At 43.7% G+C, this 15,339-nt stretch overlaps 1 long non-coding RNA gene across 1 annotated transcript; it reads left to right on the top strand.

The window, feature by feature from the left end:
* Positions 1 to 7,815: 7,815 nt before the first annotated feature.
* LOC135910333 (uncharacterized) lies at positions 7,816 to 14,872 on the top strand. The gene is made up of 2 exons (XR_010567020.2): positions 7,816 to 8,065; positions 14,442 to 14,872. It is a non-coding gene; the product is annotated as an uncharacterized lncRNA (long non-coding RNA).
* Positions 14,873 to 15,339: the final 467 nt, after the last annotated feature.

Below are 15,339 nucleotides of genomic sequence, written 5' to 3'. Positions count from 1 at the left end.
TGAAGATTGTACAGGTGTACGCCCCTACATCCAGTCATGATGACCAGGAAGTCAAAAGCTTCTATGAAGACGTGGAATCGGCGATGGGTAGAGTGAAAACTAAATACACTATACTAATGGGCGACTTTAATGCCAAGGTAGGCAAAAAGCTGGCTGCAGACAAGGCAGTGGGGGAATATGGCACAGGCACTAGGAATATCAGGGGGGAGTTATTAGTAGAGTTTGCGGAACAGAATAATATGAGGATAATGAATACCTTCTTCCGCAAGCGGGATAGCCGAAAGTGGACGTGGAGGGGCCCGAACGGCGAGACTAGAAATGAAATAGACCTCATACTCTGCGCTAACCCTGGCATCATACAAGATGTGGACGTGCTCGGCAAGGTGCGCTGCAGTGACCACAGGATGGTAAGATCTCGAATTAGCCTAGACCTGAGAAGGGAACGGAAGAAACTGGTACATAAGAAGCCGATCAATAAGTTAGCGGTAAGAGGCAAAATAGAGGAATTCCAGATCAAGCTTCAGAACAGGTATTCGGCTTTAACTCAGGAAGAGGACCTTAGTGTTGAAGCAATGAACGACAATCTTGTGGACATCATTAAGGAGTGTGCAATGGAAGTCGGTGGTAACTCCGTTAGGCAGGATACCAGTAAACTATCGCAGGAGAAGAAAGATCTCATCAAGAAACGCCAATGTATGATAGCCTCTAACCCTACAGCTAGAATAGAACTGGCAGAACTTTCGAAGTTAATCAACAAGCGTAAGACAGCTGACATAAGGAAGTATAATATGGATAGAATTGAACATGCTCTCAGGAACGGAGGAAGCCTAAAAACAGTGAAGAAGAAACTAGGAATTGGCAAGAATCAGATGTATGCGTTAAGAGACAAAGCCGGCAATATCATTACTAATATGGATGAGATAGTACAAGTGGCTGAGGAGTTCTATAGAGATTTATACAGTACCAGTGCCACCCACGACAATAATGAAAAAGAAAATAGTCTAGAGGAATTCGAAATCCCACAGGTAACACCGGAAGAAGTAGAGAGAGCCTTGGGAGATATGCAAAGAGGGAAGGCAGCTGGGGAGGATCAGGTAACAGCAGATTTGTTGAAGGATGGGGGACAGATTGTTCTAGAGAAACTGGCCACCCTGTATACGCAATGCCTCATGACCTCGAGCGTACCGGAATCTTGGAAAAACGCTAACATAATCCTAATCCATAAGAAAGGGGACGCCAAAGACTTGAAAAATTATAGACCGATCAGCTTACTGTCCGTTGCCTACAAACTATTTACTAAGGTAATCGCAAATAGAATCAGGAGCACCTTAGACTTCTGGCACCCGCCGTGGTTGCTCAGTGGCTATGGTGTTGGGCTGCTGAGCACGAGGTCGCGGGATCGAATCCCGGCCACGGCGGCCGCATTTCGATGGGGGCGAAATGCGAAAACACCCGTGTGCTTAGATTTAGGTGCACGTTAAAGAACCCCAGGTGGTCAAAATTTCCGGAGTCCTCCACTACGGCGTGCCTCATAATCAGAAAGTGGTTTTGGCACGTAAAACCCCAAATATTATTATTAGACTTCTGTCAAGCAAAGGACCAGGCAGGATTCCGTAAAGGCTATTCAACAATAGATCATATTCACACTATCAATCGGGTGATAGAGAAATGCGCCGAATATAACCGACCCTTATATATAGCTTTCATTCATTACGAGAAAGCTTTCGATTCTGTCGAAACCTCAGCAGTCATGGAGGCATTACGGAATCAGGGTGTAGACGAGCCGTATGTAAAAATACTGAAAGATATCTATAGCGGCTCCGCAGCCACCGTAGTCCTCCATAAAGAAAGCAACAAAATCCCAATAAAGAAAGGCGTCAGGCAGGGAGATACGATCTCTCCAATGCTATTCACAGCGTGTTTACAGGAGGTATTCAGAGACCTGGATTGGGAAGAAATGGGGATAAAAGTTAATGGAGAATACCTTAGTAACTTGCGATTCGCTGATGATATTGCCTTGCGTAGTAACTCAGGGGACCAACTGCAATGCATGATCACTGACCTGGAGAGGCAAAGCAGAAGAGTGGGTCTAGAAATTAATCTGCAGAAAACTAAAGTAATGTTTAACAGTCTCGGAAGAGAACAGCAGTTTACAATAGGCAGCGAGGCACTGGAAGTCGTAAGGGAATACATCTACTTAGGGCAGGTAGTGACTGCGGATCCGGATCATGAGACAGAAATAATCAGAAGAATAAGAATGGGCTGGGGTGCGTTTGGCAGGCATTCTCAGATCATGAACAGCAGGTTGCCATTATCCCTCAAAAGAAAAGTGTATAATAGCTGTGTCTTACCAGTACTCACCTACGAGGCAGAAACCTGGAGGCTTACGAAAAGGGTTCTACTCAAATTGAGGACGACGCAACGAGCTATGGAAAGAAGAATGATAGGTGTAACGTTAAGGGATAAGAAAAGAGCAGATTGGGTGAGGGAACAAACGCGAGTTAATGACATCTTAGTTGAAATCAAGAAAAAGAAATGGGCATGGGCAGGACATGTAATGAGGAGGGAAGATAACCGATGGTCATTAAGGGTTACGGACTGGATTCCAAGGGAAGGGAAGCGTAGCTGGGGACGGCAGAAAGTTAGGTGGGCGGATGAGATCAAGAAATTTGCAGGGACGGCATGGCCACAATTAGTACATGACCGGGGTTGTTGGAGAAATAAGGGAGAGGCCTTTGCCCTGCAGTGGGCGTAACCAGGCTGATGATGATGATGATGAGGAATCTACTGTGAAATTACGGCACACTCATGAAATCGGTGGCATTTGTACAAATTGGCATTAGTAAGCAGTTTAGGTAATTTTTCTGTGCTTTCCTACCACGAATGCGGAATATTGGGTTTACTAGGGTACATGGTTTTTCTTCGCCGAGGTATCACTACGCCATGCGCACGTTATGAGCTCTACAAAACACTGTTTCAGTTGTGTCTGTTTACGTGTGCTTTAGCGTATGACAGTAGTTTAGTGGATATAGAATTCGTAGCGCTCAAGGCAGCCCTGAACCTGAAACTGTACAAGAAACCAAAATAGCTGGAGGGGGGCCAATGAGCTGGGTCGAGATATTGCTGCGACAGAGACAAATTCGTATTATATTGGCTTAACCGATGCAGTCGGGGAAGACGACGAAGACATGACATAAGGGTTATAACTAGGCGGCGCCAGGACTTCAGCTTAGAAAGCATACTTAGGCGAGGTTTATAACGCGGAACGATTGCAGCAGACCATTCATGCTGGGTACCTGCACCTCCACTTTTGCTAGAAGCTTGTTGCTCTACCTACAGAAAAAGCAATAATGGGTATTGTCAGAATACGTGGCAAACTTTATTTATCCGACTAAGCAACGTGCTATAAAGCTGCGGTCGTACCACGACAATTGATGCTAACACTTCTCATTAATTAAACGCAAGTTTTGTTGCCGAATCTGCAATAACTACAGTGGAATCCGCCATTTTGTGTGCAGATGTAGAATCTCCCTTGATGAGACCGTGGTAAATGCCAGCCATTGAAAATAGTTTGAGACGACACAACTGCAACGCGACTGCGCCTTCGTTAAACGCTTGCGGACCGGTCTCTTAGCACTGTAGTGCAAGGGTCTGAATGTTGCATACGCGGGATGTAACAATACAGGTTTTTGGAAGGTGCAGGACACCGTTTTATAGCTAAGAATGAGACCACAGAACACATGACTGTTCTAAAAAATGGTTTAGTGAAATTTACTTGATGAACATATTGAATGCCGTCATTCTGAAAGGCAACGCTCGCTAACATAACATTTGCTTTGGAAGCAAATACTGCAAGAAGCATGGACAATAATACCCAAAGTATGCGAATAGTCAAGACGAACGAACAAGTGAGAAAGCAAGTGAAGATGAGAGAGGAAGTGAACAAACGAACACTTCCCTTGACGGGTCCTGCCACTGACCATTGACTGCTTCGACGACTGACCAACTGTGGAAACAGCCGACAGAGCCAAAGAAATTTGTGCGCTTCGAATCAAGCTTGCCGCGGTAAAGTGACTTTCAATCGAGGCACACAAAGATGGGTACTGCATGGTTTACCAACAACGTAGAAGTTGAACTCCTCGAACTTTCCAAGAAAGCTAACACACCAAAAGTGTAAGCTTTCCTGAAACCACGGTGGCTCACGACGGTCAGGGATTCCTTCAGCTTTCACAAAACACAGAATTTTTTTCATAGAACTGCTATGGAGTAATTCCGGGGGGTACTTGGCGAGCAAAAACGAAAATTTCACATTAGCGCGGGTATAAAAAATGCGACCCCAAGTGCTGTCATCCAACTACACTCAGCCTTCCCGGCCACGTCGCTCATGCACTACACTGTTCAGGGTCACCGTGCACTTGGATGCTGAGGAGAGTTGCTGCGGGTGGGCACATCAAAGTCTAATGCAGCTTCGTCACCTGGGTGCACGTCTTCGCATATCTGCCGCAACTATGCTGACACTGGAATTTCTTCATCCACATTTCCTAGATCCACAAACCAACAAGATATGTATGATTATGTTCTGGCTGGCATTACTTGCTTAGGCTGCTAAGAGGCAGTTAAAAAAAAAGAAAATATGAAAGTCACATCACCACGTCTGCTTCTTCCTGCTGCTTAATGCAGGCCCATGGAGGAGCCTTACAGCATAGTTTTGTCGGCATGCTGTGGTGTTTTAAAGGTACCTCAACTAAGTTCCATGTGTCCTTTCACAAAATATGCTCACAAGAACATGTCTCTGCTTCACGCAGTGCTCCATTTGAAAGGTCAAGTCAAATATCTTTTTGTGTACAGCCAGTAACTATGATGGAAAAGGGAGCATAATGAGTACAACATTGCGTGTACATCATAGTTACATTGTTGCATGGATGATGCTCTTTGTCCTGTTTGCAGAAACTGATGCAATGCTCCCAGACTGACTCATATTCCCTTAGTTCAAATAAATGTTTGCAGATCTGATATGCCATTGTTCTCCTGTTAAAAACATTGCTTGAAAATCAAAGTTGTACACTTTCACCTGCGTCCTGCTCTTGACGTATGTTCGAATTAGTTGTGGTGCAGTGGTGTGTGTGTGTGTGTATTCGACTTTGCCTTGATGAAAAGAAATGTTGAGACATGTCATTCTTGTTAGCACTCTTTCTATTCACTCCTGAGCAAATTTCACCTTGCCACAATGTTTTCTTCTCTGGTGCTGTAGTGCAATGCACGCCCTACAGAGCATTTCTTCCTGCTTGCTGTAGTATACTTGAGCTAAAGCAGCTACTGCATTAGTTACAAAATGACAGGTGAGCCGCATGTAAAACGAGCTCTCTTTCACTGTACTGATACCAACTAACAGAAAGCTAGTGTTGTGGGAAGCACTAATGCTGAACATTGTATGACAGACACAAAAAGTGATGTGTTTTGTAATTTTTACGTACATTAAGTATACAATCACAGTACCCTAATATGGTGCTCTAACATCAAACATATTAACCACAATCTCCGCATACATGTGTAGCTGCTACTGTGTTGCAAATAGCAATACACCATGGATGCATCGTGGATAGGAGCTCTAAATGAAGGGTTCGTGCATTTCTCCTGCAGCGAAAAAGTACGTTAAATGTACGCGTAGGACGTGCTGAACGCAGGGTTCATGAAGTGCATGGTGCTGTCTTGTAGACACTAAAACGTTAAAATGAGGTCAGCCTCCTTGGCAAGGGCTTCAGCTATCGGGTACACCACGTGGGATGCCACGGCAGCTTCTCTCGCGATAGAGGTGGAACTACGCTCCGCAGCCGTGATGGAAAACGGCTGCGTACGCACACAAGCCACTTTTCGCGCAGCAGTAAGCCTGAATTTATGCCCAAGCTCATCCGCTAACTGGGAAATCTCCTGTATGAGATTGTTTTTCTGACTATTGCTCTTCAGGTTCAGACGTGCGGAGCAAGCGCTATGGATGAATACAATGGATAGACACCGAACCACGGCAAGACAGAAAAAGCAATAATAGGCAATAGCGATAACTACGGTGGCTAGTACTTACTTCCTCATGTTTCCTTAGTCATTGCATCGACATTTGGCGGGCAGCAGGTCCAGCCTGTCGCGCAGAGCACGCTGACTGAAGTGCGTCCCTGCTGCCGTTTCATGTTTTTAGAGACGCTTGCCCATCCTGCCAGATCGGCAAATGAGGCGGTGTCGTCGTCCAATAAAATTTCGTTTACCTAGGTGCTACCGCCTTTGTCGGTTCCATTTTGAAGATGGTCGTTGGAACAAATGTGTAGTCTTCGGCTAAAGCACGCCTCGGCTGCGTTTGTCCTCAAGTTTGGCTTCGCCAGTGGATGCGGTCGTCTCTCCTCGCTTGCTTCTTGCCCAGCCGAAGCGTTTCCGTGTTAGGACTACGAGCCACAAAATCGGCAATCGGATTCGGAATCACTGCCGCCTAATGAATCAATCTTCATTACACACGTTAGTTGAGAGAAACCGATAACCGCAGTCCCTTTTCCTAGCTTAAGAAATGCGCGTGTTAGCACGAATCGAGCCCAGCTTGGCGCTAAGTTAGAACTGTCAATTCGATCGTCAGTCGACAGACAATCGACAGTAAATCTTATTCACTCGCCAGCCTTTAAAGCTCATGTGAAGCATCATTTCACACGTTGTCGTCTTAAGGCGGAAGCCTTATATGCCACATGAAGCGATATATACGTCATCCATCCTGTGTTATCATCAGGAGGCACCAAAACCGACGTGACCTATTGATGATTTCTCATTCCCGGTGCTGCACCTGCTGCAGCTCGCCCTGAGAAATCACACAGTGAAGTAAACTGAATGAGGACGAATTATTTAAAGTGGATTAAGGTGGATTAAGATTGGTACCAATTAGTTCCCATGCTTTCGCCTTGAAATCGCGCAGTGATACTTCAGTGACTCAACTTTTTTCAGCTGTGATATTTGTAAACAAACCGCTCAAGAGGTGAACACGATCACAGATAATCTCTTAGCGGCCATCAGTGCTCCTTGTACATAATGGAAGTGTAGATTTTGGACATCCGAAAAATAACTAATGAACACAGAAAAGGTACGCTGCGAATTACTTCTGACCCTAAGAGCGTTTTTTTTTTCATTTTCTTACATATATGTTTTATATTGTTGTTTCCGCTGTGCGAGAAGGAGTAGCCGTAACACTTATGAGTAAACCACGTCTCTTCTATATTTTAATTTTAATAAAGAAAGGAATTTATTCTTGCCCGCAGTTCTTTTGAGAAGCGACGTGGCAGTTCAGTGTTGACTTCATGTACCACTGACGCAATGCAGAGTCAGGGTTAATTCGCATTGATTGTTCAGAAACTCAGCCTTCGAATAATGACCATGTGAGTGCTACGCTGTAAAAAAATACGTATTGCAAGGCCGCAAAGAATAATGTTGTATTGGGTCCGCGAACAGCTAGTCGCATGAAAATTCACTGTCTATGAATAAATACATAACAATACACTCACACTTCATGTACTCTAAAACCATAGTATGGCCTCTAGCTCTGCCAGCCGCTCTAGAAATGCGGTGCATTCGGCAATGCTTTCTTTACATGCATTGTTCTCTTCCATGAAATATCGCATGGAAAGTACAATATCCTGAGCCATGCAGGCCAGTATCTGAATAGTAACCTAAATTCACAAAATGAATAATAAAATGAGAACGCAGTAGCAGGTTGTGCAAGCAAAACCATGATTAAAAAAGAGGAGGAAAGTCAACCGGTAATATTTCTCTATTATCGATTGGCCAGCATTGTTTAAAGAAGTATTTAATGTAATGTCCCTACAGGCTGCGACACTACTTTCTGTATGACCGAAAGCTATGGCGAAGATGCACATATGGAACATCTTGGTCATTTTGACCGTATTGGCCCTCCTGTCCACATTTCAACAAGGAGTCGATGCAGCTAAGCTTGGACGTCTAAATGGGGGGCCTCGTGGAGGGGGAGGTCACAGGACGATCACAAGTACTCGGAAAACTCCTCCTCCATGTAACACAAGGCGTACGTAGTTCTTCTCCTCCTCGTTACCAAAAAATGTTTCGGAACAAGCTGCTCATAGCTATACATGCAAACTTGTTTCATAAAGTAAAAAAAAATCCATAATATAAATCAAATCAATGAACTCGCCAAGGGGTCATCCAAACTTCGCGTATGGTGGATTGAGAAGGGGATTAGAGCCCGAACGCAGATGTGTGTTTGCTGCTTCTAGCTGAAGCAACCTCCCGTATTTATATTGCTCTCTTACGTTCAATAAAAATAAGGCTTTCAATCTACTCCTGTTAGATTGTAAAGTTTAAAGGCTTTTCCAATCAATATACCGGGTGTATATCACATGCGCAGCCAGCCTCAGCTGCTTCGGTGGCACGTCTGTCAGAAGACGCTTGAATCTGGCGTGCCTGGCGTTCCGTTAGCTTGTTGCTAGGTAACGCAAGAAAAGTACGTCACAAAGTATAAGTGCATTTATACGCAAAACGCTTTAGTTTTAGCGGGAGAGAATGAAAAAAAAATGAAGCGTGTGCAACATAGAGTTTCTCACTATAACACCTAGAGGAGAAATATGGCGCCACCGTCTACGGGAGTTTCTTAAGAGGCGCCGTGCCATCATGGGAATGACGGTATATGTGTCTGCGAGGCTTGTGTTGTAAGAGGCTTCGTCTAGAACGTAGATATGGCTACACAAATAACGCGTTCTTAAAGTAAAATCTTCATAAAATGTTTCCATTCGCGCATATTACAGCTTTACTCACCTACAATGCATGACTAAGCGAAGAAAAGCAAGAACAGACGACAAACTGTTTCAAAGCGAGCTCGAATATTGCCGTTTGGCCTCCAACTTTAGCGCCCCGCTGACAGTTCTTGTGTTTCATATAATTGTACATTCAGCAACAAGTTCTCATAGTGTAACAATAAAGCTAAAACAGCTTTTTACGTGCTGTTTCAATAGAAAATTAATGAATGTGAGAGAGGGAGCGGTGCTTGCCTGGCTCTCCAGGAACGATGGCAATCCGAAGTCACAATATACCGGTATTCCCATGCATACCACAGCGGAGCAGCGCGAGATTTCTCTCTAGGTAATATAGTGAGAAACTCTATGGTATGCAAGTTCATTTAAGATTATTCTTTTTTTTATGCTCACGTCAGTTAACAGATGGGGCGAACACTAGGCGTGACGTGTTTCCTATTGCCAGTTTTCGCCGAGTGTCCCGTCTTGCGTAATTTCTTTCTCTATGCACTCTTAAGCAAAATTACACCCTTTTGCCACAAAACAATAATCGTCATCTGTCTTGTCCGCATTTCTTTAACGCGGCGATCCCGGTACTTCCAGGTAACGAACAGCATGCCCGTTATCAGCATGACAGAGCATTCTCGACAGGAATGTAGCGAGTGCAGCATTTTCAAGAAAGGAAATGCAAGCAAGACAGGTGACGATTATTGTTGTGTGGCAAATATACACCCCAAAGGGTGCACATTTGCTTACACTCTAAAAAAAGTATACACACTTTGGGGCGTATATCTGCCACACAACAATAATCGTAATCTGGCTTACTTGCATTTTCTTCCTGGAAAACGCCGCTTAGACTACTTTTCTGTCGGCAATGCTATCTCATGCTGATAATGCGCATGCCGTTTGTTACTTAGAAGTACCGGGCTCGCAGCGTTAAAGAAAGGAAATGCGGACAAACAGAAGACGTTTATTTTTGTGTGGCAAGATACAACTCAAAGGTCGTAAACTTAAAGTGTAAGAGTGTGGTGACACATGGAAATGGAGCGCCATCGTGCCTGATAAGTGATAGGCTCGATGCACACTTCAGAGCGCTGCAGTACGATAGCGCACGAGCGCAGTCGCGTGGTTTTATTTTAGATGTCGTGCGATTTTTTTAAACGTAAAAAATCGCCACGCAGCACCAACATTGCCGCAAAAAATTATATCAGTCGTTTCTGAACCTCCTCTACAAAGAACGAAGCGCACTTGCCCTAAAGAAAATATTAAAAATTATGTCTAATTCTTCTTAGTTAATTACCTAGTTAATCGCAACGTAAAAGCACTCTAAGGAGCGCCACATGGCAGCAAACCATATGCCATTACTTTAATTCAGCTGCTGTTAAACACTCTTTTTTTAAATCTTTGGCACAAGGTATGTGAAACAACCTGTATAGGAAGCTCTCAGCGAAGTCCCAGAAGGTCAATTTCAACATTTCGGTTAATTGAAAAAAAAAAACGATCTCACACTTAAGATCCAAAAACACAGCTTCAATTTTAAAGTAAAGCTAATACCATTTAAAAGATCAAAACATCATGAGGATTCAAGGTTATGCTTTAGATGTTATGTTGGCTGGGATAGCACATGAATAAAATAAAATGTTTCATTTTACTCTTCAACGAATGTTTCATAAAATTAATTTGAAGCATTAAAGCAATAATTTTCGCATTGTAACAAAATAAATATGATGCATGGTAATAAAGAATGAAGCAAAATCTCTTTTAGCGCAAGTGTAGGGAGCCATCATTTTTTGGGTGAATCCTGGACTGTCTATGACATGACAGCGGGGGCATAACGATGTGAGATAACAAAGCTGGAATGACCACGATACAAGGGCCATGAAGACATGTCTACTGGCCCAAGCTATTAGATAACATGGCGCATCGGGTAGGCGTACAAGGCGTGACGAAGATGGCGTGCGGTAGTTGTCAAACAACGAAGTTCAAATGACGACGATAGAAAGACCACGACGTCCATGCGACAACGATCATATAACAGCAGCAGCAAGAGCAACAAGAAAACAACAAAAACAATAATAATAACAACAACAACAACAACAACAACAGCAACAACAACAACAACAACAACAACAACAATAATAATAATAATAATAATAATAATAATAATAATAATAATAATAATAATAATAATAATAATAATAATAATAATAATAATAACTTTCATCATCACAATCATCTTAAGCCTGGTTACGCCCTCAGCAGGATGAAAGCTTCTCTCATACTTATCCAACTACCCCTGTCATCTGCTAATTGTGGCCATGTTGTCCCTGCAAACTTCTTAACCTCCTCCGCCCACCTAACTTTCTGCCGCCCCCAGCTATGGTTGCCTTCCCTGGGAATCCACACCATAACCCTTAATGACCACCGGTTATCTTCCCTCCTCATTACATGTCCTGCTCATGCCCATTTTTTTCTCTTGATTTCAACTAAGGTGTCATAAACTCCCGTTTGTTCTCTCACCCAATCTGCTCTTTTCTTATCCCTTAAGGTTACATCCATCATTCTTCTTTCCATACCTCGTTGCGCTATCCTCAATTTAAGTAGAACCCTTTTCGTAAGCCTCCAGGTTTCCGCTCCGTGCGTGAGTACAGGTAAGACACAGCTGTTACACACTTTTCTCTTGAGAGATAATTGCAACCTGCTGTTCATCATCTGAGAAGGCCTGCCAAACGCACCCCAGTCCATTGTTATTCTGATTGCTTCAGTCTCGTGATCGGGATCCGCGGTCACTACCTGCCCTAAGTAAATGTGTTTCCTTGCCACTTCCAGTTAATCACTACCTATCGTCTACTGGTGTTCTCCTCCGAGACTGTTAAACATTAGTTTTCTGCAGAATAATTTTTAGACCCACTCTTCTGCTTCGCCACTCCAGGTCAGTGAGCATGCATTGCATTTGGTCGCCTGAGTTACTAAGCAAGGTAATATCATCAGCGAATCACTAGTTACTAAAATATTCTTCATTAACACTTATCCCCATTTCTGAGTACCTCCTGCAAACACGCTGTGAATAGCACTGGAGAGATCGTATGCGCCCTGCCTTTGTCATTGCGACTTTGAATTTCCATTTCAGTGCGTCTTGCTATGCTCAAGCCATGTACGGATTTTGTAGGCCTTTCTCCAGCTCAATATTGTAGTCAGTGCGTGTGGGCGTCCTCGAAAACAGACGCGAGACAGCCTCTAGGGTACACCTTATAGTGTTTTCGAGGCTCGAGGATGCCGAAATCACAACTGTATTCCACGATTCATTCGACCATCGGTCAGTCAATACAATGGGTGACCAGGAGTAACCAGGAGTACGTCAGCCCATCATTCGTAGGATAAGTGTTGAGGTGGTCACTTCCCCGCGTTTCAATATCCGAAAAACACCGAACTTTTCAAGTAAAGCCGCGTAAAACAATGGTGTGGTACAGGCAACTATTGCTGACAGTTGCACACAGTAAGATGGGGTATGCGTCATTTAGCAGATGCAGATCATCTTTAGGAGGCAGACGACAGTGCTTGTGTGGAGGGTGATTACTCTAATTTTCTGCCCTTCGAGCTCATCTTAGAGCATCCGTAGAGATAGTGGTGGACACAGAAATGGCCAGTCATAACCCAAAGCTGCGGAGTCACTCTTGTGATTCGCGTAACTACTCGTAGTTCAGTTGGCTTGAGGGCGATACGTAGGCTCCGGCTTTCGTGCACTTGAGCTTGCTTTTCTTCACTGTTGGAAACGTATACTGATTCTAATGGTCACGCGGCACTGGACGATGGACGTACATCACTTCACGACGTATGAAAACGATGCTGTTGCAGCATTCTCCGTGTCTGGCGTACGCGAAACATTTATACCCTGACTGTTTGATGTGAGTTGATAATGGCTCGGAGATGACGATAATGGGTATCTCATTCACGAGAAAAAACTGTCCAAATTATGACACATGTGACTCAAGCCCTCTGGCGTTCCATTGAAATACTGATGCGTTCCGCACGTGATCACGAAAAGGCAGCTTTTGGTGAGCCATGATATAAACCAATGGCATGAAGCGCGGAACTCAATGCCCTTGCACCTGCAGCGCGATTTAATAAGGCGAAATTTTCGTCGTGGTCAGTATACCACAAATGGCATTGATGAGAGACCATCAAATTTTCATGACCTCGAAATCATCAGCCATTATCGCTTCAACAGCTGTAGCCATCGAGATCGGTGCGTTATGCGGTAAATAAATAGCTCGTTTTGCTCTCAGTATCTCAAACCAATTTTCGGGATTGCGAGCCTGTATACATCTGTTTTCCATGCATTCGTTTTGGTGTTCAATGCGTTAATGTGGCCACCCCTCTACTGGAAGATGGCGCATCACTATCTGAAGCTGCGGTATTTTCAGTGTCTATGCCAACCTGGCCGAAGAGCGGCAGCATCCTCTTGATGCGTTGAATTGTTCCCCACCATTCATATGAGGACCGCGCATTCCTGCTGCACCCGCATGTACTCATTTGATGAGGCCTTGTGAGCCCCACTGCAGTTAGGAAGATCTGTGCGGCAGGCGTTTCTTGAATGGGAAACACCGAGGGCACCATGACGCTGATGACATAGACACCATTTACGTGGCTAATCTCGAAACACTTGAAGCACTGAAAGGGCTTTAGTAGGAATGGTCGCAATGGATGGCAGACATTTCCTACTTTGACGTGGAAAGGTAGGCTGTCTCCTTTTTGGTTCACATAATTTTCAATTATTTGCATCGTTGACATGCCCTGTCTTCAGTACACGATACGTTTTCTCTTACATAACGAGTAGTGTAAAAGCGATAAAGACATATTCGACTCTCCAAATGACTGGTTTTATGTCACGTGCACTGAATGCGCACAGATTTCATTAACTGCAAAGTACACATTTCAGCACGGCATTCCAAAATTTGATATTCGGTTTTGAGAAAGCGTGCCACACTTTTCTCCTTGAAATACAAGTTAAATAGCAGCGAATTATTCAGCGAATAGGTCTGGAAAGAATACAGGTTTACAACTGGCTATATTGTTTCTGTTAGCGAAACGTAATTAGCAATTAATAACACGATACACACAATATAAAGTGTAGATGATGGACAGTGTAACTGTAGTTTCTTTAAGATCATTTCAGCAACTGAAAGAAAGATGCAGGTAATAGATTGAAGGTGTGGAAATATGCGGGTAGAGGCTACGTCATTAGAAATGCAGTGCTTTTAGTGACTGTAATACCCTTTATAGATTGAGGTATCTTTAACGGAAGTAATTTTAGTGCAGCATGTGTGTAACATATAAATGGAAACACCTATATTTTGCAGCATTATACCCCGGATTTTTTAGAACACACTTTTCTCCACATTACATTAGGTCTGTCCTATTATAACAACATCTGTAACCCCTCCTCATAAGAACAAGACCACAGGTGACCCTGCGTCTTATTCCAGAAAACCTTCGATTTCTCGCTTAGAGTAAAATAGTCTGTCAGTGCTGTAAAAACTTTATATACCTTGGTCAACCCGGAGTCTTCTTTTCTGTTTGTGCTCCGGATATGTGGTTTGTACATCTTCATAAAATTCGGTGTAATAAGGACAACTATGCACTCTCTTGCCGCAGCGAGTGGCCGCAGATAACATCTGTGCACGGACAACAACGTTTACAAGAATTCAGTGAAGATCTCCGTGCAGCCAACTCCAACTGGAGACGAAGTGCATCACCACTGAAGAAGCACGCTACAGATTATGCGAAGAATGGCTCTAACATCTTGACACCCACACTGAGGAAAACGACCCATAGATGATCACGTAATACTACCTAACTATCAGTTACTCCACGACAGTTGACTTTGTTTAAATAATGTTGTATAGGATAAAGCATTTTCTCTTTGTTTCTTTCTTTCTAGTGTTTTTGCAGTCTGAGATCGCTTAATCATAAAAATTATTTAATAAATGTTGGACTGTTGGAAATGTTGGAAACGTGACCATTTCTGCTTGTAATAATTTTTTTCTCCTTCGTTTACGTAAATATAATAAAAGAATGAACTCTCACAGGGCTCCTAAGGAAATGTTTGAGTGTTATCCAAAACAGCGTCGGCGTACACAAATATGTTTGTTTTATTGTTGCTGGTGTCCTTCAGTCTACGTGTCCTTCAGTCTACGTGTCCTTCAGCCTCATCACACTGCGGCGACCAACGAGACAGATAGCTATCGCCGGGAAGCAGCTTAATAAGTGGTGCTATTATGGTAGCGAACTTGTTCACAAAGAGGCGAAAGTATAAGCACAGACCAAGGAAGCACCCAAGGACTTTAGCAGTGGTATAGTTCATAAATTTAGCAACCGCGCGAAGTTTATGAGGAGCGGGAAGCACGCCGTCCTTCCAGACTACGTGACCCAGTATGGTGAGTTGGCGAGCTCCGAACCGGCAATTTTTGATGCTAAGCTGAAGCCCTGCGAGCATAGAACAGCCCAAAACTTCGTAAAGACGACGGAGATGAATTTCTAAATTATGGGAGAA

Source organism: Dermacentor albipictus, chromosome 8 (genome assembly GCF_038994185.2).
Source record: "Dermacentor albipictus isolate Rhodes 1998 colony chromosome 8, USDA_Dalb.pri_finalv2, whole genome shotgun sequence".
Lineage (NCBI taxonomy): Eukaryota > Metazoa > Arthropoda > Arachnida > Ixodida > Ixodidae > Dermacentor > Dermacentor albipictus.
This window is presented reverse-complemented; position numbering and strand designations above follow the sequence as displayed.